We start from the raw sequence: 24,401 nt of genomic DNA, 5'->3' as shown, positions 1-24,401 counted from the left end.
GTACTCTTACCCCATTTTGCAAGTGGAGGATGGAGGGCTAGGGTGGTAAGGCCAGGTGCCCAAGGATACTGTTAGTAAGTGATTCTAGCACACTGCTCTATGAGCCATCAGTAAACTCTTCAAGCATTTTCTGGAGCATCCGTGGTAGGCACCCTTCCAGCCTCTGCTTGATTACCTCCAGTGATGGGAAGCTTATTCTCTTATCTGCCACCCAAGGTGGCCCATTCTGTTGTCAGTTGGCTCTAACTATAAGAAGGTTTCCTTGTAAGTGCTAAAATCTGCCTCCTCAAATCTTAATTTTTCTTCTTCATTCTGTACCTTGGAGTGACAGAGAAAGGAGCTAAGGGTCCTTGTGTACAAGAGCCCTGGTCACATTCCTTCACACTCAAGTCAGTGACCTTCAGGTTGTCATTTTGTGCCAAATTGGGCATGACTTCATGGACCCCTCTCACTGGCCTGTTTCTGGTCACTGTGCTTCTGGGGTCAGGGAGGGATTTAAGCAGCCGTCTTCAGATGGCTGAGCAGCTGGTCAGGCCCAGCCTTAAAAATTATGTGCCATAATTTGAGGGTCCCTCAGAGAGCTCTACTAAAACCCTTCTTTGGTTCCCCTTACCTATTACCATATCTGGAATCCTCCCCTTAGAGAATCCTCTGGGTCTTCTAGACAAAAAGCAAACAATTTTAAGAGCCAAGGTTTCAGCAGGCTGATGCCTTTCCTAAGATCAGTTTGTAACCTTTGATGCCTCCCAGTTACCCTTAAAACAAAACCCTTTGCAGGATTAAGGTGCCCTGTCCAGGCTGTATCTTCTACCCATTTCAGAACTCACTTAGCAGGACAGAGGGATGTGGGGGCTAGACTTTGGCCTCTGAAGCCAGGGCCTTGGACCTAGCATAAAATGTATACTCTTGGTACCTCACCCTCCTTCTGTAAAATGAGGGTAACTGTAGTGCCTGCCTCATAGGATTGCTGTGAGGATTGGAAGGGATAATGGATATAAAATGCTTAGTGTAGTCCTCTCTGTAGAGCAGTTTACTGGCACTGTGACTATTGTGGCTATTTTCCAGCACTCTGTCCACCCAGCACTGCTTGTGTTTCACTCACTGTGTACCCTTAGCCCTCAGTGCCTGTGCCCATGCTCCCCTACCTACCTGGAATATCTTTACTCCATCCTCTTATCTGCCAAGTGATTCCAGGCCATTTGTCCATCTGTCCATCCATTTGGCAAATGCCAGGCAGGGTTTCCCGGTCAAATTTAAACTCTTCTGTGCAGTCTTCTGGCCCTCCCTAGACCCATCGTATTAGGCTCTACAGCACTTTTATACCCTCACTTGTGCTATTGCGGCTTGGCGTAATCCAAACTAGGTAGTTCTGCTGCAAGTCAGAAACTCTTTGGGAATGAAGACTATGATAGTTTTTTTACCCTGTATCTGTAGTGCTAGAACAATGAGATACATAGTAGGTGTCAGTGTTTGTTTAATGGATGAATGGGCTTCTTTAGGCAACACAGGGCATGGCTGAGAATAGGCACAGTGATTTGATAAAGACCGATTCCATTTTTATTGATCTGCATGGAGCTGGCCCTCATTATAGATCCCTTAATGTAGAGCTGGTACCAGGTGCCCAGCATCCAGCCAAAGATGCCTCACTCCTCGGTGATGGCCCGGCCTGGACGAAGGCCTCATTATCTGACTCTGTGGAGCCCAGATCACGCCAGAAATGAGCATAGAAACTGCTGCAACTCCCTTGTACTAAGAAACATTTTCTTCAAAGGGAGAGAGGGAATGAAAGGCAAGATTGACTTAGGGCTGGTGTCAGGAAGCAGGCTAGGAAGAACAGGGTTAGTATAGAAAGACTAGGCAGAGGAGCAGGATTGGCACAGTACAGGCCTGAGAATACGTTTGCTTCTTGCCAACACTGTTGGCCTCCGGCTTCCAAAAGCATGAGATTTACCCCCAAATTAAAACTAAAGAAATCACTGTAATAACACTGTGAAGTGCTTCATTGCTGGCATGTGGCAGCTCAGTGAGGGTGGATGTGAGGAGGGGGAGGCAGCAGGAGATTAACCCTTGGAAGCCTCTGGGGAGAGGGTGAGGCAAGTACAGGTCAACAGCCCTCTCCAAGCCAGGGTAGGGTGAGATGGGAGTTTGGGGTATAAGCAGTCAAGGAGCAGCAGGCTGGAGAATGGGGTTGGAAGATGTCTCCTGCATCTTCAGAGCCTCTTTTTCAGCCTCTAGTTAAGTAGCCCTGAGTGAGGTGGCTGTGTGGTTCCTGCTCCAGTTTGTCTGGAGTCCCCTGAGAAAGAGAGGCTAATGTGAAATCACGGTTCCCAGGGGATGTCCCTCACTATAGGAAGCTCAAAAACCTTGGTTTCTCACCACAGTCCCCACAGGCACAGAGTCAAAGTCGTCCCTCCCCCTTCCTCCTTCTCCTTTCTCCTGGGAAGATGGCATTTGTTCCCTGGTGACATACTTTTTAGGCTGTGGGTGGAGGGAGGGGAAAGGGACTGTGTGGGAAGCAGGGTAGGTGAGTGTGGGGGTGTGAGGGTGGAGGAAAATCACTCACTGTGCACTTCCACCTTCTCCAGCCCCTCCCATGCCATGGCGTGGGGGGCAGTGTCACCCCTAGGATGATGCTGGGGTGGGCCCCACTCATCTTGAGTGCTTCACCAGGCCGAGGCCCTTCCATGCTGTTTGGTTTCTTCTCTGGTTGTAGGTGCATGATTGAAAGGACTGAGTCCTGCATTGCCATCTTTCTTGGTCCCAGTCCTTGGCTAGGCTCTGAGGTCACTCTAAGTTCAAGGACTGCATGAGTGCTTTTGAATCTCAGACTGAAGACAGTGGCGGGTGGCTGGGCAGCAGCTCAGGACTGGTGCTTCTGGCCTCACTGGGAAGTCTGGGTGCCTCATGGGCCATCCACAGAGGCCTTGGAGAGTCACTTGTTTCCTCATACCAGTTTGGTCCCAGGTAGTCAAGGCTGGCCTAGAGGCGTGTCCTTAGTATGAGGACAATGAAGGGCACTTGTCAATGAAGGAATTGACTTAACAGAGTGCTGAGGACTACTTGGTTAAGTATGGGGAAACAACAGTAACAGAACCTAAAATCTTATGATTTCTCAGGAGGTATGGTCCTTTCTGCTATGTCATAAAGGACCTGGATCTGAATTGAGTTGAATATGGTTTTAGCTCTTGTTTCCTGACTCCTTAGGGCCGTGGGTTCAAGTACAATGCTTATGTTGGTCAGCAGATGGCGCCTGAGCTTGCGAGTCAGGGAGGGGTGTTGGAGACCTGGCCCTTCCCTGAAGAAGGGAGTGCTGACCAGGTGCATGAGACTCTGGTTCTTTCTGCTCTTGGGCATGTCTGTGGAGTCCAGGCACAGGCCTAAGCCATGAGGTTGTTGACTACTGTTATAGTTTGGGAAAGTGTCCTCCAAAGGTCCATGTGTTAATGGCTTGGTCCCTTGGCTATTGAAAGATAGTAGAACTTCTAGGAGCAGAGGCCATAGTGAGAGATCCTTAGATATTCCTGTTTGGTTTTTGCTTCTTAGCCATGAGGTCAGAAGTTTGCGATGCCATGTGCTTTCTTCCATTGCCATTTGGCATCCCACCAGAGGCCCAAAGCAAGAGGCTTGCCTGATCTTGAACTGGAATCTCCAAACCCATGAGCTAAATAAACCTTTTTTCTTAAAAATTATCTCAGTTATTTTTTTATAGTAATGTGAGGGTGACTGTATAACCACGCTGCTCATCCCCCCACTCCCTGTTTAAGTCCTTGGCTCATGCTGGAGGACCAGGCAGACACAGTTCTTCCTAACAACCATGAACCCATCCTTCTGCCTTCCTCATCTGGGCTAGGAATCCTCTGAGGCCCCCAACAGACTCTGTAGCTTGGCACCTTTTCCTTCATTCTTCCATTCCTTCTCTCTCTTGCTTCTTTAAGCAGCTAGGATTTGGTGAAAAAGACACAGTGCTAGACACTGTGTGGCCAAGGACAGACCATCTGAAGAGTTTGTGGGAGAGAGACAAGGTTCCACCTGGGTGGATGGAGGCCTTCTGAAGCAGGTGGCATCTGACCCAGGCCCTCAAACATAGGTGGGATTGGAGGAGCTGCAGGTTGGAGGGACTCATTGTCCAGTGTCATGGGCTCTGTAAAGGTGTAGGGATGGGAAAGCGAAAAGCCTGGAGGTGACTAGAATGTGCTGTTCAGGAGGTTCCATGGTTGGGGCTGAGGCCACATTCTGAAGAGTCTGGAACATTCTTTTCAGAATGTAAGTCTGAGAAACAGGAGAACTTGGAGAGAGACCTGAGCAAAGGAAGGAGAAAGGGACTAAGATAAAGGAAGTAGGCAGGTGTTGAAGGAACTCTGTAGCAGTCTGATCATCTCAGTAATGTGGGAGTTGAGGTTGTCTTTTACAACTGGGGAAGATGCAGGTGAGGCTATTTGAGGCAGGTAGAGAGCTAGGGGATAGATATGATCAGTTAGAATAGTCAAGTGCAGTGCTATGGTTACCTTTGGTAACAGTCACATACGCACACTCATTTATACCTCCCTCCCCACAATCACAGGTGAGTCAGATTTTGTTTCAATACACTCATGAAGTGACTGAGGTTTGTTCATTGCCCTCGAATATACTTGTATCAGATAAGGTTCTTTCCACCTCTGAAATTTTAAGAGAAACTGAAGGAAATGAAGTCAGCTTCTGGAATGGGGCACAGAAATGCCTTTGTTAGGGGAAACGGTTTTACTGGTGTCTGGGGTCATATGGTGAGTGTGCTCTGAAACATGTTTTTATCAGTCTTTTACCCCTAAACTCACCGCCCCCCCCATCCCACAATAGACTGGGGATTTAGACTTGACCTGATTTTATAGCTTCCCACAATACCTAGGAAAAAGTGCTGTATGTTGCAGGTACTATGTGTTCTTGATGGACTGGAGTTTCGATGCAGATACAGAAGAACAGATGTGGGAGTGCCATTGTGCATTAAGTAGGAGAACATACCCATTTTTTTTGTACAAACACTTGGGGGCAGGTGGAGGGTGACTTATTTGCTTTGTTTTGCTCCAGGTTTAAACAAAAATTCAGCAAAGAAATAAAAGAACTCCTTCCCCAAGAACATCAACTGTCTGTCAAGCTTGGTGGTGGTGGCTGAGAGAAGACACTGTAGGTGCAAGGACTAGGAAGCAGAGGCAGAAGCTGGGAGGTGAGGCGGGAGAATGGCTGACCTTGTTGAGGGGCACCCAGGACCTCTGTTGGCACAGAGAGTTTGGTGAGAAGTAGGAAAAGGTACCACTTCAGGCATCCTGTCTTCTAGGCTATGGTCATTCTGCCAGGTTGGGTAGGATTTCATCCCTGTGTTTGCCTGGGTTCTTCAGATAAACTGAAGGAATAGGATATGAATATATATTTTTGCGTGCATGTCTGTGTGTGTGTGTGTGTGTGTGTGTGTGTGTGTGTGTTTGTGGGTGGAGAGAGAAAGAAGGAGAGTGAGGGAGAGAGAATTGGATCATACGATTATAGAGGTTAGCAAGTCCAAAATCGGCAGAGTGGCCCAGCAGGCTGGAGTCTCAAGAGCCAGTGCTGCAGTTCAAGTCCAAGTGTAAAGGCCATCTGCTGGCAGAATTCCTATTTGTTTCAGGGAGGTCCATCTGTTCAATTCAGGCTGTCACCTGATTGCATGAGGCGCACCCAGATTATGGAGAGCAATCTGCTTAACTCAAGTCCACTGATGTAACTGTAAATGTCATAAAAAAAAAATCCTTACAGAAACATCAGACAGAACAATGTTTGCCCTAATATCTGGGCATCATGGCCCAGCCAGGTTGACATATAAGATGAACTGTTAGGATTCTCCACATGGCCCTTAGCTGGGACTACACACTTGTACCCTCAGTCCTGCTTTCACATGACTCTTGACCTTTGTATTGAACTTTTGAAATGGGTAGGAGCCAAACTGCCTGTTGGTTTATTACCTTGGGCATGTTAGTTATCCTCTCTGTCCCTCAGTTTCCTAATCTGTAAAATGGGGTAATGACAGTTTCTGCCCCATGGGCTTGCTGTGGGAAGGAAATGAATTAATGCAGGTGTAGCATTAGATGCCTGGTACAGAGCACACGGCCTGTGAGTGTTGTATTTCTGTGCATTATGGTGATGCTTTATGGGAGCAAGAAACCTGAGCTCTGAAGGACTTGTAAATGGTAGAGTTGGGTTTTTAACCAGGTTTTCTGATACCTGCCATGATTCTCTGTCCCATGTGGTGTTTTCCTAGAAAAACTCACCTTTTTCTGCCTCTTCCTCATCATTCTTCAGCCTCCCACCCCCTGGTCAGCTCTTTTCTCCCCTCAGGAATCCTTCACAGCTGCCTAGGGAGCAGCTTGGGCATGCCTGTCCCCATCTTGGGGGAGAGGGGTGGCTGCTGACCCCTGTAGTCTCTTGAGGCCCTTGAGCAGCATCTTTGGGTGAAGGGCTCTGATGCTTATATTGCACTGGTCCAGGGGTGAGGGGTGGTTGTGGAGATTTGGCTGCTGCCAAGGAGGAGCCCCAGATGTCCAGGGCCATGGAGTTGGTGGCTGTGCTATATTCAGGACTGCTCCCATCCCTCCTTACTTGGAAGGTGACAGCCAGACTCAGTTTCCCTACTGTGTTTCCCTACTGTGTCCTGGTAGAGCAAGGTGTGGGCTATATGACTGTCCTGGGGTGAACTAGAGCTAGAGAAGTGGTTAGGACCAAAGTCGCAAGGGGATCACCTCCTACCCCTGTGGGCCAGAGACTGGCAGCACACTTCTCGGGTGGTAAATGCTGCCTTGCTCTTACATTCCTTGCTTCCTTCTTTCCAATGCTGATCCAATTTCTGTCTCTCCTTTTCCTCACTCACATATATTTGTGGAGCATCTCCTCTGTGCAGGTACTGTGCCTGCCCCTGGGGGGTCCCCATTGCCCCTGCTCTCCCATGTGAGTAGGTCAGCTCACCCTTTAGCATGCCCCAGGCTGTTTTATTGGCCTGAAGCCACCTTGAGGACTACTTGAAGGAGTCAGTTGTCCTTAGATCTGCTTCTCCTAGCTCTGGGCACCTTTGTCTGGTGTCTAGCTTTTTTGTCTCCTCTGACTGTCCATGAAAAGGCCCTCAAATGAGTGTTCTGGGAATGGAACAGAAGGATCTGGTGCCTGTGAAGCCATGTACAAGGAAGACGGGAGGCCAGGGAGAGAGTACTCCCTCCTCCTGGCTTGTCCTCATCCTGCCTTCCCAGAAGATCTCAATAAAAAATACATTTATATTAAAAACATAATGAAGAATAAAAAAACATTTTCCCCCAATAATGCCGAACATCAAAAGGAGATTTTTATCAATTATGAGAGAGAAATTTTGGCCATAAAATGGTAATTTAACGAGTGGGAGATGGATGGCGGGAAGCATTAATGTCAGCTGGGACGGATGGCCTGCCATTAGTCACTGGGGGAGAGGCATGGCAGTGACTGCAGAGGCCTGGCCAGCCCTCCTCCGACCGTCCCCCACTGTGTAGCCCTGTCCTTTCTCAGCCTGAGTCCCCTCCCACTGTTTGTGTGGGGGTCCCACTACAGTCCCTGAGGCGCCTTCAGTCCAGTTATTCTGTAGCTTCGAATGGGTCTTACACAGCTGGTTATATGGCCCTGTGGCCTGCAGTGGGCAGAGCAGGAACTGCCTCTTCCCCTCAGCCCCTCTGCTTCATAGCCTTTCCTGCTCTTTACCCAGCTCCCCCTGCTTACCTCATGTGGGTCCTCTGCTTACCTCTTGTGTTCCCCCCAGTCTTCTCTTCCCTCATATGGTCTTCATTTGCTTTCCCCTTTTCTTTAACCTTTAGGTTTCACCACCACCACTTAACCTCCCATCCCCACACTCATTCTGAATGCCTGCTGGAGATCAGTCATTGTTTCAGATGGGAAACTGAGGTATACTTTCCTGTGAAATTTTCTTCCCTAGTCTTCTCACGCATCCCAGTCAGTATTGATGGCTCTTCAATGAAATAGGATGTTCCCTGTTTCAACTTTTATGCAGCTTTTTGTGTCTCATGATTGGTCACTTCCCAGTGCTGCATCCCCCATGGGGTCCAGCTTGGGCTTGGCATGTAGTAGGTGTTAGTAAATGTTGTTGAATTGAATTCCAGAACTACCTGGAATGCCTCTGTCCTCTTGAAACCTTCACTGACCTCTCCAAACAGGATCCTGAGCACTTGTTCTTGACCTCATGGCTGGTTCTCTCACTCAGCCTGGCCATCTGAATATCTCAGTACCTGGCTTATGTCCTCAGGAGGATAGGCCTTCTCTGCTTATCTTGTTATTCCCTCAGTGCACTATGCAGGGCCTGCACACGAAAGGTGCTCAGCAGTGGATTGTTGTATGACTAAGACCCTCCAGTGACACAGGACATCAGAATTGAGGTCTCAGGGGTGTTATAGGACCTGGAGTTTTCAGGGTGCTTAGCTGTGCCTCTGCTCCTGGTTCTCTAGTTCCTTGGGTATTCCTGCAGGAGGCTGTGGAAGGCTATGTAGGTCTGGAATTTTTTAATCTATAGACTGAGGGCAAGGCCAGGATATGGCTTCCAGAAGGAGCAACAAAATGATCTTTGCTCAGGCAGTATGGTAAACAGATTATAAAAACAGGTTTTGGAATCAGAGTTTTATATAAATCCCAAATGCTCTGTGTCATCCTTTCTAGCCTTGGTCTTATCTGTAGACAGGGATGATCAAAGAAGCTTCACATTAATAGGGCTGTGGTGAACTCCAAATGATAGCAGCCATCTAGAAATGCTTCAGGATCTTGGTCTGGGGAAAGGGTTTTTGGATAAGACCCCAAAAACACAGACAACAAAGCTAGACAAACAGGATCGTGTCAAACTAGATAGCTTCTACCCAGCAATGAAAACAATCAACAGATTGAGATAGCCTACAGAATGGGAGAATATATTTTCAGACTATCTATTGAACAAGGGATTAATATCCAGAACATATAAGGAATTAAAAACCTCAACAGCAAAAAAACAACAATAACAACAACAACAACAACAAAAAACCAGGCAAAGAAAATACCATGTAATCTGAGAAACAGGCATATGATCTGAGTAGACATTTCTCAAAAGAAGACACACAAGCGGCCAACAGGTATATGAAGACATGCTCACATCCCTAGTCATCAGGAAATGTGCATTGAAACCACTAGAAGATATATCACCCAGTTAGAATGACTGTTGGGAAACAGATAAAAAATAACAAATGCTGACAAGAATGTGGAGAACAGGAAGCTCTTACACATTTCCCATTCACTAGTATGGAAAACCGTATGTTCCTGTTTTCCTTAAAAACTGGAATTATAACTACCATGTGATTCGGCGGTACCACTACTGAGTGTATATTCATGAGAATCAGCATGCAAAGAGATGTGTGTACTCTCGTGTCTATTGCAGCACTATTCACAGCAGCAGTTATGGAATCTCCCTAAATACCCATCAGTGGGTGAGTGGCATAAGCCAATGTGATACAAATATATGATGAAATATTATCCAGAAGCAACAAACAATGAAATCCTTTTTCATCATTTGCAGCAACATAGATAGAACTGGAAATCATAGTGTTAAGTGAATTAAGTCTGGCACAGAAAGACAAATACCACATGTTCCCACTCATATATAGAAGCTAAAAATGCTAAGAAAGGTTAAGAGTAGAAGAGTGGTTTCCAGGGACTGGAAAGGGTAGTGGGGAGGAGGGGAGAGGTTGGTTAACAGCTACAAAATTATGTTAGCTTGGAGGAATAAGTTCTAGTGTTCTATAGCATAGTAGGGTGATGATAGTATAATTTATTGTTTATTTCAAAATAGCTAGAAGAAAGGATTTTGAATGTTCTCACCTCAAAGAAATGATAAACGTTTCAAGTCAGGACTATACTAATTACTCTGATTTGATCATTACACATTGTACATGTATCTAAATATCACACCGTACCCCACATATGTGTATGACTATTGTGCTGTGCTTCTCCTGGTGTCTGGATTTTCCTGGGGTTTGATGAATGCTAGCTCTCTTCATTTATTCTCTGTTGTTTAGAGATGAGTGCTTTAGTCTGAAGTTAGCCAGGAAAACCCTAACTCATGGGTTGTAAGTATATAGAAATTATCTAGGTGGACTCCTATGTTTCATAGGTGAGGAAACTGAGGCTCAGAAAGGAGAAGTAACATGTCTAGAGTGGCACATCTGGGTGGGTAATAGAAAAAGGACTAGAACCCAGGTTTCCTGACTCCCAACCCAGTGTTCTTCCTCATGGACGGTTCTGTTCCAGGGTGGAAGTTTAGTGCTTGGAATAAGAGGACAAGTGCCTGGGAATCAGGCTGGTCCCAAAGGGCCTAGAGAAGTTTTCACCCATCTTGAGACCTACAGCCTCCTTTGGACTTTGAGGAAGCCATGTTTTTATAATGCCATCCCTCAAGGTCATAGAGTTCTGGGGTATTGCACCTATAGGGGCAGGTATCTGCCCCACACTAGGTTATCCACAGGCTTTTATACCTTTATTACTCCTCCCACCCTTTCTGGCCATGGTCTAAGAATGGACATCTGTGTTGGTTGCCCTGGACTGTAGTAACCAGTTATGACAAATGGGTGTCTTCAGACTATAGAAACCAAGCTGGCATGTGGTGGCACATGCCTATGGTCCCAGCAACTTGGGAGGTAGAACTAAGAGGATTGCAATCTGAGACTGGCCTGGGCAAAAGTGTGTGACCTTATTAAAAAACAAGCTAAAAGTGGAAGGACTAGGGGCCTGGTTCAGGTGGTGAGTGCTTGCCCAGCAAGTACAAGGCTTTGGGTTCCATTCCCAGTTCATAACCCAGAAACTTACTCTGTCATGTTTCTGAAGGCTAGAAGTCTGAAGTCAAGGTGTGTCAACACCTTGATTTGGAGGGTTATGCTCTCTCTGAAGTCTCCAGGGAGGTTCTACCCTTGCCTTCTCCTAGCTTCTGGTGACTGGGGCAGTCTCGGTAGCATCACTCAAATCTCTTTTGTCACATGACCTTCCTCTAAGGACACTTGTCACTGGATTTAGGTTCTAATTTATTCCAGTATGTCCACAACTTAGCAAAGACCTTTTGTTATATACTGAGGTTCCTAGTGGGCATGAATTTTGGGAGGGGCCAGAGGTGGGATTTGGGGTATTGTTCTCAGACTGTTATACTTCTCCTGTCAGCTTCTCTCTGTAGGTCACTTCTCCATGACAAGCTGCTATTGGCCTCTCTCAACCTCACCTCTTCTCAGCCTTGGCTCCAGGAGGACTAAGCCTGTCTCCAGCTTCATTTCATAATGTTACAGATTGAGATTCAGATTGGCTTAGCCTAAGTCAGGTGTTGTACTGGGTTAAATAGTGTCCTCTGTTCTTGCTCCCCATTCAGGTTTTCCATTTGAGGAAGCAGAGGCAGGAGAGGTTAAGTATTGCCACAGCCACATGGCTAAGAAACAAAAGCAGGATTTGAACTTTGATGTGCTTTGGCCCTCATAGGCTTTGGACTTTGATGTGGTGAGCTTTAGGGAGTCACCACAAGTCTAGATCATGCAAGTAAAGTCAAATCAGCTAATTGTCTGTGGCTTTGAGAGAGAAGGAGAGAGAGAGAGATTGGGAGAGAAAGAGGGAGAGAGAGAGTGAGAGAGTATGTGTGCATGTGCATGTATGGGTTTGCAAGACCTGTGACTTATACAAAGGTACATCTTAGGCAGAATTGGCCAACAATAGAGGATGCGCTGAGGGGGCCCAATGCAGGTGTTCTGTGGAGAGGGCCTATGGAGATGTTCAACCAGCAGGGCAGGCCCAGTTTTTCTCCCTTTATCAACCTCCTGGAGCTCATTGTGCAAGTGTCCTTGGCTGGGCAGGAAGTCAGGAGCCCACAATCTAGAGGACAGATGCCATAGTTGCTGCTCTTGAAGGAGCTTTCCCAGCAGTTGTCCCTGTGCCCCCAGGACTGCTGGAGGGGCCGCAGGGTCCTCATCTTCCTCTGATGTGGCCTCTCCCCACAGGGAGAAGGGGAAAGGGTGTTATGCAGTCTACTTGGGCTGGGTTGATGCCTATGATCGTAGTGATTTCTGTCTTCTCCCTTTTCTCATGAACCAGAGCTGGTCTTTGTGGTGATGGCCTGGGGAGAAGGGCTGGCTGGAGGTGGCTCAGGCCCAGTCAGTCTGACAGTGAGCACTACTGCCAACTCTGATCAAGCTCACTGCGTGGTTGGTGCTCATCTCAGTTTGGGCTCTCCCGAGACAGGGCTTTAAGTGAATTTCGTGGCAAGTTCAGGGGCTGCCAGCTGTGCAGTGGTTCAGGGAAGGGGAGGCAGCTGTTGACCCTGTGCTCTTAAATCAGCTGCCACTGTGGACGAAGGAAACTTAATACTGTGGGGTAACTGGGAGATGGTGCCACGTACTCAGCATCATCCCACCTCAGGGAAGAGGGAGAAGGCAGTGTGTTTATTCCCTGAGATCCTGACTTAGTCATTGGTGACTGCTCCTGGGGCTGTTAATTCCTGAAACTACAGCGAAGATGCAAATGCTGGGGAGTGCAAGATGGGCAGGAGCAGGAGGAAAGACCTGAAGGGAGCAGGTGGGGTGCCGATGATGCTTTGCAGGCATCATACATACTCTTCATGGCTGTCCTATGAAGGGAAGTACAATAATTCTGATTGCTGTTTTTCAGAGGGGCAAACTGAGGCCAAAGAGGTCAAGTCATGTGCCTAAGATCACAAAGTCTGAGCCAGGAGCAAAAGCGTACCTGACTCCAGAATTCAAATTCCTAACCCTAGCATGCCAGGTATCCTATCCTGGCAGCATACGGCTTCTTTCTCATTCCTGAAAAGAAGGTGGGCAGGCAGGTGATAACGATAGCAGGCCAAGCAACTGAATATTTATTAGTGTTTCTTCTGTGTCAAATGTGCATTAGGTGTTTTCAGAGCAACAGCTCAGTGAGGTGGGTCTCCCTTTTCCCAGTATTTTCAGATTTTCTGAATCTGAAACTAAGATTCAGTGTTGGGTGACTTACTGAGATCACACAGCCGGACAGCGAATGAGCTTGATTGGTGTCCAGCTCCAGAAACACTCCCACTTCAATTACACAGGCTGCCTAAAGGAGGTGTGGAAGCCAGGAGGAGAGGGGCTGGGTTGAAGGCCATGTTGATGGGTCTGTGAGGCTGGATGTGCCTCTGTGGCCATGCTCCTTCATCTGACCACACATGGGTCTGCTGTCTTGCCTCTAGTCCCGAGCTAGCTCTGCCATGTTGCCTCAAGAGCCATTTAGATGGTGACTGAGGAGGGGCTTCAAGAAGTGTGGAGTGGTGCCAGGCACCGGTGGCTCATGCCTGTAATCCTAGCTACTCATGAAGCAGCGATCAGGAGGATTGTGGTTTGAAGCCAGCCTGGGCAAATAATTTGCGAGACCCTATCTCGAAAAAACCCATCACAAAAAAAGGGCTGGTGGAGTGGTTCAAGTGGTAGAGCGCCTGCCTAGCAAGTATGAGGCCCTGAGTTCAATCCCATGTACCATCAAAAAACGAAAAGAAGCATGAAGTGAGGGGATCAGGCTTCTCTCTCTCCTCCTGAGAAGAGGCTGCCCTGTGCTCCAGGATATGGTTGGAGGGGACAATCCTTCACCCCCAGCAGGGGAGGGGTCCTGCTGTCTTGCTTTTTTTCCAGAAAGCATCCCCCTCTCCTTCCTGTCATCTCTCTCGACTCACTCTCTACCTGATGCCGCTGCTCAGTGGCAGAGGCAGGCACGCCCTTCACGTCTAGCTGATTTATGTTCGCCGTTGAAACAATAATGTTTAATCTGGAAAGAGCTAATCAATTTTTTATGCTGATTATGAATAGGCCAGCTGGGTCTGCTGCTTTATTCATAGAGCTTCAGGAACAAGCCCATTTCCCAGACCACGCTCCCTTGGTGATTTATACCCCAGGAGACCCTGCTTTAAGGAGAGACCCTCTGTAGCCTGGTCTGTGTTGACTGGAAGAGAAAGAGTGTTTGTATGCACATGTTTAGTTGTGTATGCATGTGCATTTGCAGGTGTACACTCCTAATCGGAGAGGGAAGTCTGATTCCAGGGGGAGAGCGAAACTTGAGTATGCATGTGTGTGTGTGCGTGTGTGTTATGGGCCTGGCACAGGTAGGGGAGTGCAGGATGGATGGTAGGAGTTCCAGGATCATGGAATCAGAAAGGCTGATGAGTCCTCTAATACTTTTCTTTTATTAGTGAGGACTGAAGAACTGGAAGGTGAAGTGACTTCCTGAAGGTCCCCCATTGTTGGTGGTAAGGTGGGACCAACCCCTGGGCTTGTATTGTCACTTATGCACAGATGTGCCACAGGGTTTGGAGTCAGAGGAGAAACTGTATGGGCTGCTTGGCTTGGGTGGTTTTATTGATTCGTTGCGAACACTCTGACATCTCTGAGAGCTTAACCTTAGAGAGGTGTTAGGGTGCAGGAGGGGTGACTTAGAGCTTTCTAGAGAAGGTTCATGTGGGCAGGACATTGCTATAAGGAGGAAAACGAGCAGGCAGGCTTTGGTGGAGTGGCAGGCAGGCAGAGTGGCCTGAGCTGAGCTGACAAGTGACAAGGGACTGAGGGTGTCATCTCAGTGGACATACCCTAAGGAGGTGTCTGAACCTTAAGTAAGACTAGGGAAGACTATCTTACTCAGGGTGGAGACAGCTGCTGGGCCTGCATGGCAAGGTACAGGTGTTTAGAACTGGTGTTCTTCCTCCTGGGCCTTCTATCACTTGTCTGTTCACTCATTGACTCTGCAAATGTCTATGGAACTTCTGTTGTTGAGGCCTTGGGTTATATGGGGGATGGCAGCTGTTTGATAAGTGGTTAGGATAATAAAATTTTGCTGGTACTTGCACAGATGCCACAAGAAGAGTGGAGTGCTTTGTGTGGGTTTAGGGGTCAGGGTGGCCGTTCTAAGGGAGTGTTATTGAAATTCAGGCCGGAGGATGGTTAAGGGATGGGAGGATAGAACAGAGAACACTGAGAATGCAGAGGCTTTGGGGTAGGAAAGATCTGAACAGGGACAGGAAGGGGGAATGCAGGCCAGGATTGTAGCTGTTTGAAGATATCAGCATGCTGATGTAATGAGAACATTGGGACATTTCCCTGTAGCTGAGAGTGTAGAAGGGATGGGTGTTGTTGCAAGTGGTGTACCTGCCAGTCAGTGCTGGAGTCATCATGTGACAAGTCTCTCATGGGCCCCTCGGCTCCTCTGGAGTCTGAGAATGGGGGATTCTGGTTCCCCGGGAGGCTGTAGAGGAAGCTGGGCCTCTCGGGAAGGGAGGGAAAGGCCACTGCAGCCCTGTAGTGTCTGCATTGGCCCAGGTGCTGGATGGGACAGCTTTCAGAAAGCAACCAGGGAAGAGAGGACCCCTTGTCTTGGGAGGGGAAGCAGGCTGGTCCTCAGTGTCATCACCTGGCATGGCAGGCAGGAAAACTGTGATATAATTCTTCATGGCCTCACCTCTTGGAGTTTGTGTTTGGCCTATGTTCCCTACATCTTATTCCTCAACTTCCCAGCCCATGCTTGCCTTGGGAAATAGCAAAAGATTAAAAACTTCCTTACCCTAAGAGTGTGGCACTCATGCTCAGCATTGGGAGTTAGCACGCTTTGTACAGGACCTGTGCAAGGCTCCCATTGCTGCTGTTGACTGAAGCCACAAAACTTGCCACTACAAGCTTAGTGGCTTTAGTCAACACATACTTACTATATTACTGTCTGCAAGTTCAAAAGGCCTAAAATTCAGATGTAGGTCAGGCCACATTCCTTCTGGAGACTGCAGGGGTAAATCTTCCCTGGTCTGTTCTACCTTCTAGAGGCTAAGTTCCGTGGCTTGTGGTCCCTTCCTCCAATCAATGCCAGCAGTGTAGCATCTTTAAATCTCATTGTTTCTCCTCTGCTTCTGTTGTCGTGTCTTCTCAAGTTCTGATCCTCCTGCTTGCCTCTTATGAAGACCCTGATGATGACACTGGACCCAACTGGGGCCAGGCTGCTCCCTCCATCTCAAGGTCCCTAACTTGGTCACACCTGTGAGTCTCTTCTGCCATGTAAGTTCACAGTCACAGCTTTTAGGGATTAGGACTTCTTTGGTGGGCCATTTTTCCACTTACCAGAGTGCCAGACAGTACCTATTTTTGATGCTGCAGCCATACAGTCTCTGGCACAATCGTTCAGCAGTGCCTGGGCATCAGGGCCACAGGCAGTGTGTGAATGGGCATGTTGCATTTCAGGAAAACACAACTCACCCCTGGCAGAGAGGGCTGCTTACCCCAGAGCTGGTGGTCCTAACCCCTGCTCTGAGTTTCAGGGGTCCGTCAGTGGTGTGTTCTTTCCTCCCAACATGGGCCTTGTCTTCCCTGTTGATCCAACGCATCCAGGATTGCCTTTATTGTCTCTTTAAAGTCCCAGGGGTACAGCTGCTTCACATGCAAAGTGCATCCATGAAAGTGAATCCACATAGTCAGTGCACTGAGGGCTTTGGTACCCGAATTCTCTTGCTCGGAGGCATGGGAACAGAGCTTAGGCCCGTTTGCTGTGTGGCGTTTTGCCACCTCCCAAAGCTAAGGAAGCCTGTCCCAACTGCAAATGGAGCTATGATAGCAAAGGATGTTATGCTTCTTTTTCTTTGTTCCTCTGCTTTTGGGAGTAGGGACATCTGAAGGTGGTTGGTGAAGGTCACTGGGGCTGCATGAGGGTAAGCCCATCAGGATTCAGAATTCATGGGGCTCCCAGGAATGAATGTTAAGTCTTTGTGGCCAAGCTTTCTCCCAGTGAACATGAGCTGTGGAAGAGAACCCATTCACAGCGGGAGGCCAGGAGCCCAGATTGGCCTGGATTCTGGTTTCATAGCTGCTGGCTGTCGGATTTCTGGCTCTCTTCTCTCACTTATCTCATTCCCCTGATTTATGGCACTTCATACTGTTCCCTCTGCCTGAAAAGCTCTGCTTTCCCATCCTCAGCAAGTTACCTGGCTCCTCAGTCTTCACATGTCAGCTCTTGTGACCTCCTCAAAGAAGCCCTCCCTGCCCAGGGTCAGTTTTCTGAACACTGCCTCTTATAGATCAATTCTCCCTTCATAGCACTCACCACAATTAGCCATTGTACTAACGTTCCCTTGGATGAACCAAGCTCAGATTCAAGGAAGAGGTGGAAGATCCTTTCGTTGGCCAGCTTGCACTGGAGGATAGGGAGCTCAGTTTCCTGATTCCTGGGTCAGTCTCTTAGGACTACTTTTCTTAGCTCTATGATAGGATGTGAGCATTTATCCTCCCTGGGAGTTCTTTGTCTCTGAGGATGGCTCATCGACCGGTACTCTGATCATCCAGGGGGTACCTGCCCAGGTTGGGCCCTGGCCGAGTGTGTGTGTGGGGTGGGGGTGGGGGGGCCTGGCATCATATTCTGCTGTCCAGGAGCTCTGGTCACTTTTGCCCCAGAGGTCTCTGTCACAGGCAGGGACATAGTCTAGTCACTCTTTGAGGCTGTAGGAGTTATTAGATGGGGAATGTTGAAAGATTAGATTTATGACAGGCAATGGTGGATTATGAAGAATAATTTATCAAATGTCAGTGCCTACAGCCTACAATTTGCAGAAGGTTTGCTTAAGCTGAGGAAATCTGATTGGTCTGCCCCCTCCCCCACCACTAATGAATGACAGCTCTAATGGATGGCTTCCCAGGCTGGCTAGCCACACTGGGTGTTTATCTGCTTTTATTAATCATTATTATCACAATATTTCCCCAGAGTCCCTCCACCCACAGCTCTTGAGGTATCCAGCACCAGGAAGGCTCCTCAGTCACCTTAATAGAACTCTTGTACCTAGAAGGGAGGCATAGAATGTACACAGGAGAGGCTTCACTGAGGAGGTGGCAGTAAAGAATGAATGGGGAGGGGAGCCTTCTAAGCAGAGGGGGCAGCATGTCCAAAGGCTCTGTAGGGAGTAAGGAGGGAGTATTTTGATGACTGAAAGAGTCCATCTGGTTGGGAGGAAATGGGACAAGAGATATGGGCAGAGCTGGGTGGCAGTGACTCACACCTGTAATCCTAGCTACTTAGGAGGGAGAGCGCAGAAGGATCACTGTTCAAAGTCAGCCCAGGCAAATAGTTCATGAGACCCTATCTCAAAAAAACCTAACACAAAATAGGGCTGGTGGAGTGACTCAAGTGGTAGAGGATATACCTAGCAAGTGTGAGGCCTTGAATTCAAACTCCAGTGCCACTCAAAAAAAAAAAAAGACATGTGGGTAGAGCCAGACCTGGTGTCATGTTAAGGATTTTGGTTTTGGGAAGCTGGTGAAGTGGTTCAAGCAGAGAGAAATGACACAGTCAGCTTGTATTTGAAAAACTCACCATAGCTACAGGTAGAGAATGAACTGGAGAAGATAGGAATGCAAGTGAATGGGCCAGTTAGGAGGCCATTACAGCCTCTGGGAACACGAGAATGATGGCTGACACTTACTGGCAGAGCAGAACAGAGGCCAGCACTGCTGACTGCCCCAGTGCCCTGCATTATACTCCGCCCTGGGCAAGGCATCCTCTACTCCTGCAGATCCTGGGGTTCTACAATGGGTGCTATTCTACACCCTTTGTATGTATGAGGTTTCATGCAACAAACACTATGAGGTTGTTTTTGCAATAAACATTTTATAGATGAAGAAATGGGTTCAGAAAAAAAAAAAAAAAGAAAAGAAAAAGAAAGGGGTTCAGAGAGGTTGAACTTGCCCAAGCTGGCACACCATGGAGCCGTAATTGGAGCCTGGAAAGTCTGACCAGCATGTGGATTGGAGTCTCCATACCATACTGCTTCTTGGGGCTGACTGTCCTGACCACCTACTGAGCATGTCCCAGGAGCATGCTCAAACTGCCCTACAGTGTGCCAGCCCTTGGCTCCCTGTTTGTTCCTTGTCAGCTGCTTGTTACCGTCCTGTGAGAGGAAAGAAGCTTGACCTCTGAAGCCCTTGGCAGAGCCAGGTGGATGATTACCTTGTGCTGGGAGACTTTTCAGCAATTTGCAAGAGTTGAGCATTGAGCCAGTCTGTTCCCAGGAACTCAGATAGGAACACTGTTTTGTAAGCTCTGATGCTGACCTCAGGTTCTGCCACTGGCCCTTCGTTTTCTTCCTAGCTTAGTAGTAATAATTGCTAATGGTTCTGCAGAACTGACAGTTTGATCTTTCAGAACTCCAGAAAGAACATGGACTCCTCAGAAGATGGGGTCTAAGTGTCCTCAAGCTGTTCTTGCTGTTATTATTTTTTATTATAATAAATGCTGAGTGAGAAGCTGAGGGCAAGAGTACCCTGCCTGGAGGCAGGGCAGCTGTGGAGAGGGAAAGAGACCTCAAGGCCCCATCCTCTGTGACCACCCAGGTCTGTGTGGGCATACTGCAGGCCTCTTCTGCCTACCTTGCCAGGTGCTGCAAGCCATCAGGACTGGGTAAAGGAGCAGCATACGGGACAATGTATCAGGCCTTGCTAGGACACAGGTGTGTTCTTCAGAGACACTGTTGCCTTCTGAGGTCTCCTCAAGGGCAGAGAGACTCTGTTTTGTTGGCCCATGGACCTAACATGGTTTTTGTCACATAACAGGCCTATGGTGATATTTAGGTGAAGGAATGGAAAGTTGGTTTCATTTCATGTATTAACGGCAGTCCATTGGTAGTGGCTGCCTGGAGCACTGTGTGGGGAGAGATTGCAAAGCATCCTGAGTTTAGCATGAATGAATGTGGGGATGAATTAGTAATGTCTGACATGGGTGTGCTTTGGTGTGTTTCTTAGCTATGCAGCATAAGAAATAACCCCCAAAACTCTATGACTTAAAAAACAGACAAACAAACATTTATCTTACAGTTTCTGAGACTCAGGAATTTGGGAGTGACTTACTAGATGGTTCTGGATCAGTGTTTTTGGGTTCTCCAGAGAGATAAGACCAGGTACAGATAAAGATACACGACAGAGGATTTATTAAGAAAATTGGCTTATGTGATCATGAAGGCTGAGACCTTCCAGGACAGGGCATTTATAGGATGAACACCTTGGGATTCTGGTAGTGACTCTTCAGGGAAGGCAATGGTGGAATTTTCCATCTATGGCTGAAGTCCTGAGATCCCTGGGCCATCTGGGGTAAACCCTGGAGTCCCAGGGCTGGAAAGCCTGGAGTTCTGATGTCCAGAGCAGATAGAGGAGAGTTTCCTGCTCTAGGAGGAAGAGAGGACAATTCTTTTCTGATCAGTCCCCCTTTGCCAAATGAATGGTGCCTGCCTACATTAAGGGTGAATCTTCCTCACTCACTTAGTTAATTCTCAGGCCAATGTCCTCTGGAAAGACCCTCACAGATACCCAGATGTCTTGCTCTACCAGTTCCCTAGATATTCCTTAATCCAGTCAAATTGGCAGCCAACACTGTCCATCACACCCAGAGTGTCTAGTGAGGCCTCAGTCACCTGAGGGCCCATCTGGAGCTGGGGGGTTCTGCTGTCTCCAAGGGGCTTTCTGTGGGCTTAAAGCCTGTCTCCTTACCATCCATGCTGTAGGCTGCTTGTCCTCCTGAATGGCAGCTTGTTTCTGAAAGAGGACAGAGAGAGAAGAGAGAGAGAGAGAGAGAGAGAGAGAGAAGAGAGAGAGAGAGAGAGAGAGAAGAGAGAGAGAGATGCAATGCCTTTTAGTACTTCATTACTTCCTCCCTCCATATGCTACCTATTAGGGGTAGGTCATTAATTCCAGTACATACTCAAAGGGAGGTGAATGGACTTCTCAAAGGGAGGCGTATTTAAAAATTTGTGAGCATATTTTAAAACTACCAAATGGAGAATGAGAGTGCATGTACCACCTATTTGCCATCGTTGCCATATGTTACCTTAGAAGGCCCAGGAATGACTCTGAGGAGGTGGGTTACAAACCAGCAGTGGTTAGTGAGAGAGAGGCAGGAATCACAGCAAATGGCATCAGCTGGTAGGGCTACTGTAAGATGCAGGGTGCACAGGGCGGATGCCTGGGAAATGGTGCCCAGCAGAGAGGAGGAGGTGACAGTGGGTTTTTTGCCCATGGCAGACACAGGAGTTTTGCTGTCCTTGCTGGCTGGAGCTCTGCTGATTGCCTTAAGAGGGAGTGAGGAGGGGTGGTAAGGTTCACTCCAGCCACTCCATTAGCGCAAACAGAGACTTTCTCTGCCCATCGGGCTCCAGTGGATTGCAGCTGGCGCCCAGCCAGGCGTGGGGTAGGCCAGCTTCAGACGCAAGACCCAGATGTTGTTTGCTGCTGGTGCTGTGGTAACTGGTTGGTAACTGGAGTCTCCCCAGCTCCTAAGTGGCCTTGGTATCTAGGCCTGCATTTGTTTACTGTGAGCCAGGCAGTTCTGGGTTTGTAAGATGCATTATCCACATGATGACGAAGTTTCTGAAGTCAAAATCAATCTGATGTGAAAAAGTATGGGTACAACAGGATGGAATACTTGATATTAGGCCTTGTTGGCAAGTCCAGGTTACTGCTCCCTCCCCCACCCCATGACTATGAGCCAGTGGTCAGTGAGGGGCCCCTGGTTGGCCAGGCTGCAGACTGTGGTGGGGCTGGCTAAGACACTCCCCAGGGGTCATACTATGTCTTCTTCAGGAGAGCCTGACCGTCTCTCACCTGATGCTGGGCTGAATAAGGACCTTGGCCAGTGCTTAGCTGCTCAGTGTGGCATTTTGGAAACTTTGCCCAGTAACCTGGCTTTGTGGAAGTCTGCAGGGCTGATTTACTGGAGAATATCTGCCCTGTGACTCAGGTGTAATATCACATGGCCTCCGGCTCCCAGGACCCCAGCTGAAACCAGACTGCTGAAGACTTAACGGTTCCTGGGCTGCTAGGACCTATGGTAGGACACATTTCTTCTTGCCCCCCTGATGTTTTTCTGCTTATAAAAAGATTACCCCCCCTTTACACACACACACATGCACACGCACACATACACACATACACACACACATGCATGCACACACACGTACATACACACGCACACACAAACACACGCACATACACATACACACATACACACACACACACACCATAACAGAGCTAGAAAACCTTTTTTTCCTGATTTTTTTTTTTTTTTCTTTTCTGTGCAGCAACATCAATATATTTGAATCCTGGGCTGACAGTAATTAAAAAGCACATAACTAGTCATTTTAAAATGCAGTTGTTTTACTTAATTGATTTTGCCGCCAGACCCAGCAAGAGAAAAAGGAATGGGGAAGCAAGCCTTAGAAAGGGAGACAAGTTTCTGCAAGTGACTGGAGGCAGCTGAGGCCCCTGCTTGAATCTAATTGCTGCAAATGCTGCAGTTTGTTTCTGTTAATGGTTTTCTGCTGAAAGGGCTGGGGGATGAGGCAAGTCCTTGCTGATTGGAGGGGGTGGTATTTGTTTCAGCTGCATGGGGGGGTAATTCTGCTTTGGGGACAGGTTCTATTTTTCCTTACTATCTATCAGCATAAAGTACTTCCACTGAACACTTTGAATCAAGGTTCCATTTAGAGATACTTTATTCATATTTAATTATAGGCTGCGGCACCAATCTTTAATTACCTTTTTTTATAAGCCAGCTAGGAACATCCACTAGCAATCAATTAATGTGTGTGTGTATGTATGTGTATGTATGTGTGTGTGTGCTTCCATAAGCATGGGAGGGTGTGAGGATGGAACTTGCCTCTAGCTAGAGAGGGAAAGGATGGCTGCAGGGATGTGGGATACTCTGAGAGTGAGGGGCTGAGTGAGGGGTTCATCCTTATTTCCCCTGCCTTTCTTGCTTCCACTGGGTAAAATGGGGAATGTGGGCAAACCTTCCCATCTGGGCCTGGTGTTGGGTGCTGAGTTGGCAGCTGGGCTTGGATTGTATCTTGGAGGCCTCCTCAATCCTCTGGTAGGGGCAGAAAATTGTGGGAGTTCCCTTTCTGTCCCCAGGATACATGGCAGACCAGGCTTCTTCTCATCTTGGAGATTAGGATCTGCTTGCCTTGGCCTTTTCCTTTTCCACTTCCCTGTAGGGTGCTCTTGGCAGCTGTTCTTGTCACACAGCTCTGGTGATGCCATGTCACTCTTTGGGTGCAATGACTCTGCAATGTCCCTGCAGTGACACAAGTTTGAAGACTGGTTGTCCTTCTCATACAGCAAGCTGATATTCCCAGGGCCAGGCAGAGGCTGGGGTGGAGAGAGAGGTAAGAGAACCCCCCATATCCTTTTGCTGCATGAAGATTTGGTCAATCCTCATGGCTGGGGAGTGAGGGTCAGATTCACAACTCTGCTCCAGAAATGCTCTTTGGTGTTCCTCCAGGAGCTACCCAGTTTCCATGGGGACTGGTGTGGATCTCATTGTGTAATAGTTGGGAACATTCTGAAGCTCTGCTTTCCTTCTGTACCTAGGTCCCAGTCCTAGGAAGGGCTGAGGAAGAGATAGAACTCATGCTTTCCTTCTGTCCCTAGGACCATGTCTCTTTCACTCATCTGACACTACAGTCAGTTGTGTGTGATACAAAACTTAAACTGACTTAAGCAAACAAACAAAAAAGGAATTATAGGGTAATTACCCAGGTGTGACTAGATCAAGGGCTTGAAGCATTGTAAACAAGATTGATTCCCTGTTTCTTGGCTCTGCTTTCTTCCTTATTGCCACTATGTGACCCTTGCAATACTCAGGCTTATATTTCTTTCTGTTTAAATTCAATAGAAAGAAGTTCTTCTCCTACAGTTCAAACAATGGCACAAAAATTGAGTCTGATTGGATCAGTTGGGTCACATGTCCACCTGTGAACCAATCGTGGTGGCCAGCAGTGCTTAGGATTCTGATTGACTAGGCTGAGGTCTCACTCCTGCCTGAAGTAACAAAGTCTGCCTAGATAAATGTCACACATGATGTGTCCTTCCACTATTTTGGACAATTACCCATTTGAAGTGTTTGGATCAGTAGGAGTGGGAAGGTCTAACTGTTTCAAAGGGAAGAAAAAGTTGATCTGATTCTCCAATGGAGACAATGGTGGATTTAGTCATTCAAATATCTACTTGACTCTGACCAGTCAGCCTTGTTCAAGGCTCAGGGAATTCAGCAGTGAACAGAGCAGACAAAAACTCCAGCTTACTTGGTGATAGTGTTCTCATGGGTTTATGGGGAAGAAAGTGCTGCTGTTCTTCCATCCCATGCCCAAGTCCAGGATGAGGGTTCTTCTTGAACTGAGAGACCTAGAGTGATTAGGTGATTGGTGGAAGTAGAGCGTCTGCCATCTGATTCTATGGTGGGCTGCTGTAGGCCCCATTTCTGTTGACTTTTAATGTGTATATGTGAGGGCCAGGAGGCTGGTTGTTGGATAATTAAATGGGCATATGATGTACAGTTCTGAACATTCTGGATAG

At 47.8% G+C, this 24,401-nt stretch overlaps 1 protein-coding gene across 11 annotated transcripts in view; it reads left to right on the top strand.

Annotated features, from left to right (window-relative positions):
- Window positions 1–24,401, top strand: part of Adck1 (aarF domain containing kinase 1) — a 108,789-nt gene that overhangs the window by 39,559 nt on the left and 44,829 nt on the right. The window contains exons 1-2 of one of the 11 annotated variants that reach the window (XM_074067452.1): window positions 5,065–5,197; window positions 23,128–23,212. The exons of 9 other annotated variants lie outside the window; for them this stretch is intronic. The gene's annotated coding sequence lies outside the window, so the exon portion shown is untranslated. Of the gene's footprint in view, window positions 1–5,064; window positions 5,198–23,127; window positions 23,213–24,401 lie in introns of those variants that run through there. One more of the 11 variants, XM_074067451.1, reaches the window with a different exon arrangement.

This window comes from Castor canadensis, chromosome 3 (assembly GCF_047511655.1).
Source record: "Castor canadensis chromosome 3, mCasCan1.hap1v2, whole genome shotgun sequence".
Classification (NCBI taxonomy): Eukaryota; Metazoa; Chordata; class Mammalia; order Rodentia; family Castoridae; genus Castor; species Castor canadensis.
The sequence above is the reverse complement of the archived record's forward strand: the minus strand, read 5'-3'. Positions and strand labels throughout refer to the sequence as shown.